Raw genomic sequence first — 6,000 nt, forward strand, 5'->3', positions numbered from 1 at the left:
ATTTATCTTTTTAAAGGATTCTTCTCCACATTGACTTTTTGGGCCTCTTTTGCCATGTGAGTTAGTCTATTTTTTAAACTGTTATTTTCTTCAGTATATTTTGTGTCTTCTTTAGTCGGCTGTTGACTCACTTTTTATGAGTTGCTTGAATCATTCTCATTTCTCTTCCCAATTTTTCCTGCACTTTTCTTACTTGATTTTCAGAATCCTCCTTGAGCTTTTCCATGACGTGTAACAAGTTCATATTTTTTGGAAGGTTTTGATGCAAGTGTTTGCCTTGCTGTCTTCTCCTGGTTCCATGTTTTAATCCCCTAAAAAGATCCATTTTCTGATTGTGCTTCTTCTGCTTGCTTATCTGGCTATCCAATTATTTGACTTTTGATCTCTTTTCCACAATTAATCCCGTCTTCCAGAGTGGAAATCTTTGTCCCAAATTTCTGGGGTTTTCACAAATGTTTTCAGAAGTGTGAGGAGGTCACCCTCTCTACAGCCACCACAATCACTGTCACACTGGTCTTTCTCACCCCAGGACCACCACCCAAGACCAAATCCAAAGCAGGTCAAGAGCGATTACCCTATCAATGGTTGCTTGGTTCTTCTATGATCTGCAGGCTGGAGGCTTCAGAGGCAGCCACGTGGCAGCAGCTGCAGCTGATGTACCTCTGCCACCTCTGGCCCTGGGGCCAGGAGCCAGACCATGGTTGTCCATCACCCAATTCCAAGAGAGTTCCCCACTGATCTTTAACTTTCTCTTTGGTATTTATGAGTTGAGAAGTCAAAAACCACCACAGCTACTGGTGATTCACTCTGCTGAAGTCTGCTCTGGCCAGTCAGGGCCACTGGCCAGAGCTGCCCTGAACTTAGAATGGCTCATGTGGTATTGTGCTCAGCTCCCAGCTCAGTGCAATAGACCCTTCCTGTAAGCCTGCCAGACTGGCTTCAGAGGGAGATTTATTTCTTTCTGTCATCTTGTGGGTTCTGTAGTTCTAAAATGTGTTTAGATTCATATTTTATACATATTAGAGTTGGTTGTAGCAGGAGCTCATGGAATTTCTTGCTTCTACTCTGCCATCTTGGATCCCCCAACCCCCAATTTTTTTTTTCTAAGATAGGCTTATATTTATCAATACATTTCCTCTTTTTTTAAATCTTGGCAACTTACACTTTTGTAAATATTCTTTCATTCCATTTAGAGTGTTAGATTTATTTGCATACTATTGGTCAAAAACACTTTTAATACTTGTTTTAATGCCATCTTTATCTGCTATGAATCCACTTTTTTAATTTTTTATACTGATAATTTGTTTTTTTTTTAAATCACTTAACCACTGGCTTACATTTTTTTTCTCATAAAACTAGCACATAATTTTATTTAGTAGTTCAATGATTTTCTTATTCAACATTATTAATTTCTCCTTTGGTTTTTACAATTTTACATTTGATCTTTTTCTGAGGATTTTTAATTGGCTCTTTATATAGTGCATTTTTTTAGTTTCATGCCTAATTGATTGATCCTCTTTATCTCTTTTATTGATCTATTTATTACTTTATTTATGTACACATTTATATATGATTTATAAATAATATAATCCATTTTGTATGTTATTTCAGGGATGTTATTCTACTATTCCTACTTAGCTCTCACCTGTGGTTGAAAGATGCTTTATCATGCATAGCATCCAGGCCCTTATAAACTATCTTGGCAGACAGGCTAATCCAGTCTGAGTTTAACTGTCATTTCTGAAACCCATTAATGAGTTAGGGTGATTTTTAACCCAATCCTGTGAAGACTTTCCCTGGTGGAATGGGTAGATGATGACAACTTGTTCCAATGACCACGAAGAGAACTGAAGCAAGCATTTCAAAGCCTTTGGATGTTAATGAAACATTAAAGATACCTAGGTCATTCACTACATCCTGGACAATTGCCAATTATCCAGACTTTTTTCTTTCCATTGGAATTTGATAACTCAACAAGAAAAATTGAGACTAATGATTTGTGCAACTGCCCCACTAAAATACAATTCAGACATGATTCACTTGTGATGTCATTAGTCCTCTTAAAAATGAAGGGTTCATAATCACAACAATAACATTTTGTTGATATACAATTTAGATATATAATTTTTCCCTAATTACTGTTTTCACTGCATCATATAAATATTGGTATGTTGTGTCACTGTTATTATTTTCTTGAATGCATTTGTTGATTATTTCAATGATTTGTTTTTGACCCATTTATTCTTTCGAATTAGATTATTTAGTTTTTTTTCAATTTTAATCTGTGTTTCCATGTGACTTTATTGAATGTAATTTTTAATGCATTATGATCTGAAAAGGATGCATTTGCTATTTCTTCACCTAGTTGTGACATTTCTATACCATGATACATGATAAACTTTGAACTTCTACTCTGATTATTCTTACTTCAGCTAAAGCTGTAAATATATTCTGCTCTATCCCTTTATGTTTACTCTCTGTTTCAAGTATTTTTCTTGTAAAAAATTTATTGTCATATTCATGTTTTTAATCTATTCCACTTTACAATTGTATTTTATGAGTATCTCCTTCTCCTCCTATTTCCCTATAGGGTAAAATAGATTTCTATACCCAAATGAGTATAAATGTTGTTCCATCTTTGATTCAATACCAATGAGAGTAAAGTTCAAGAAATTCCAGGTACTTCCATTGTAAAATCTCTTCCTTTTATGCCTCTTTTATGTCACACAAATTTCCCCATTCTATCTCTCCCCTACCCATCCTCCTAGTGCATAGATATATCTTAAAACTTAATTTTATTTTCTTAAATCATCTTTTTATATTCAACTTACTCTTGTGCCCTTTGTCTATGTGCATTTCTTATAAGTTCCCTAATACTTATAAAGGTCTTAATATTTACAAGAAGCATCTTCCTATGTGGGAATGTAAATAGTTTAACCTTATTAAGTCCTTTATTATTCCCCTTTCCTGATAACATTTTTATGCTTCTCTCAAGTCTTACATTTATCTTGTATCACTGTCATTTATTTTCTCTTCTTTTACTCTTCCTTTTTCATTTAAATTTTAAAATCCTTTTTGAGTTCTTCCAGAAAGTCTTTTGGGGCTTATGTTGAGTTCACATTGTTTTTTGAAGTTTTATATGTAGTTGGTTTGCCCTTGTATTCGTCTGAGTTTGTCTTGATTTTTCTCTATTACCATAGTAATTTTCTATGCTCAGGTTCTTTTTCATTGTTGTGGTTTGCTCATTTTTCATTGTTGTTTTCAGAGGTAGTTCTGAGGGCCTATAAATTTTCAGTTCTTTTGAGGGTATATAATTCAAAGAGAGGTGTGGTCATTTCTTTCCTAGCCTGTGCTATGGTCTATCAGCAATGACAAGTACGCTTTTCTGCCTTGGAAATGTGATCAGGGCCCTTGCTCCCTCATGAGAGAAAGAAAGAACTATTTTCCTTCCTGGAACTGTGACCAGGGCCCCTGCTTCCTTCTGGTTCCATTTGCTAGTGCACTAGTGTTCCTCCTTGGCCTGTGATTGGATCCTGGAATTTTTCATGAGAAATGAAACTGGGTCCTGTACCCAAGGCAGCAAAGGGTCCCTTATAATACCCTTCTGTCAGTTTTTCAAACACCTTATGCTCTGTAAGCTGAGAGCTGCAGTAGCCACTGCTGTTGCTGCTGATACAGCTTCATCCAAGCTGCTAACTTGCAGGGGCATGGCCTGTATTGTACTCTACTACAGGCCTGACTACCACCATTGTGAGACAGACCTTTCCTGCTGACCTCCTATGTTGTACCACATTGAAAAAATCTTTTTAACCCAACTTTTGGTTTGGTTCTGTTGTTCTAGAATTTAATTTGAGGTGTCATTTTAAAGTTGTTTGGAGGAGAATTTAGGAAAGTTTGAGCATGGGTAGAGAGGCATTGATAAAGGTGGCTAGTGTTTGAAAAGCACATTTTGTTCTTTCAATCTGTCTTCTTACCAAAGCACCCAAAGAATACTTCCTGACCATCTGTCTGCATTGAAGTGGATTGGGGCAGAGGCAGGGAGGAGGGAATAAATGCAGTTCATCATCTTCATGGGTTTTCTATTGCAATGATTTATGAAATATGATGTGATGGCCTTTATGATATGGGCCAGTCAGATAAATTGTTACTGACTATGGTTGGAGTAGGGGCTTACAAATATGAGTCATAGTTTGTCTAGGACATTTCTCTATAAGGTGATGGGCAACAGGAAAGGAAACAGGAGTATCAATATAGACTAAAAACAGGTAGATGATATAGTGGATATAGTGCTGGGCCTGTAGTCACAAAGTCCTTAGTTAAAATCCATTTTCAGATACTTTCCAGTTATGTGACTTTGGGAATGTCACATAATTACTGTCTGCCTCAGTTATCTCAAATTTAAAATGGGGATACTAATAGCACTTTTACATTATGGACTTTTATGAGAATAAAATGAGATAATATTAAAAAGTGCTTATTAGAGTACCTGGCACATAGTAGGTATTTAATAAATATCATTTCAGAGGCATCTGAATTGGGGAGATTTAATATTTCTAAAAAAATTTTTTTGGTGCTTGCTTTCTTTTCATGAGTTTGAGTCTGTGTAGAGCTAGAAAGGAAATAAGGGCATAATAAGTTTAGCATATCAGATCTGGAGATTTTACAGAACTGTATGCCTCTTTAGAATGATAACAATGAAGAAAAAAGCTAGGCCCCAGGCTTGCTGGGAGATATCTGTTTATATCTAGCTTGCATAACTCAAATAGTTCTGATCATGTTCAGAAGGAAATTGAAAGTATTATCCAAATAGTCAAGGAAATGACCTAGTACTGTCCATGTATGGCTTATGAACCTTTTCATGAAAAGATTATGCAAAAAAAAATAACTCAGGGAATAAAGAACAATCAAGGAATTTACCGATAGTATGCATTAGGTATAATATAGAAATTCAGTCACTTAACCAACAATATTTTAATAAGCCTTCTACGTTGTACAAGTTGAGAAAGAGAATGTTTATACTTTAAATTAACTGAAGCTCTGAGCTAAGACAGACACCATCACGTCTTCACATATACCAAATTTACAATAGGAACTGATTGTAACAAAACTTTCAAATCAGAAAATTGTATTGCATTGCAAAACTTGGTGAACAGTAAGTATTGTTTTCTACCCTTATATTTATTGGACTAATTATAAATTTGCAATGTGGTCTTATATATAGATCAGATCAATCCTACTCTGTTCGAACTGAAAAGAGTTACAGGCTGGTGTGTCTATTAAGTCATCCTACATGCCCAAAGACATATGACCATTAACTTAAGAAGATGACTATTTGCAGTGATTATAGCTTTAAAAATTGCCTACAAAGATTGAACGAGTGGAGGGGAAAAAGAAACCTGAGTTTGGAAATTTCTCATCACTTGACATTCCTATTCATGTTTCCAGAGCAGAGCGATCTGGTTATGCCTAATAATATTTGTATCTAGTTAAAATAAATCATTAAACAATTTGACAGCTAAGGGTATTTGAAGGCATTCCACCTGTTTCCTCTATTTCTCACCTCCCCCACTTACCAAAATCTATTGGAATCTGGCTCCTTCTTACCTAATACTTGAGAAAATTGATGTCAGCTTCCCTAGTATCATTTCTGGAAAATTTCTTGAATCAGTAATTACAATAGCCACAAGGCTTCATTGGTCAACCTCTGAATTATTACTCATTTCTAACCATGCCATTATGTTGTCTTTCTTTCTTAATTTCAGTCTAAGACCAAAGGTTCTTAATCTTAATGATTCAGTCCACATAAAAGCAATTACTGTCAAGTCCCCTGAAGTATGTATGTTACACTGATTGGGGTGAATGATTTTAGAATTTCTATTTTTTTAGATAAATTACTTTGTGCCATTCAACTGGCAAACCAGTTCTTAGGGGAAAAAATAGGCTATTGCTCTAAGAGAAGCATGAGTACTAGAATAAAAGATCTCTGAGGTCTCATTCAAC

Source organism: Petaurus breviceps, unplaced genomic scaffold, assembly GCF_028583685.1.
Source record: "Petaurus breviceps papuanus isolate PSGF00001 unplaced genomic scaffold, PetGlider_PUasm1.0 184, whole genome shotgun sequence".
Taxonomy (NCBI): Eukaryota; Metazoa; Chordata; class Mammalia; order Diprotodontia; family Petauridae; genus Petaurus; species Petaurus breviceps.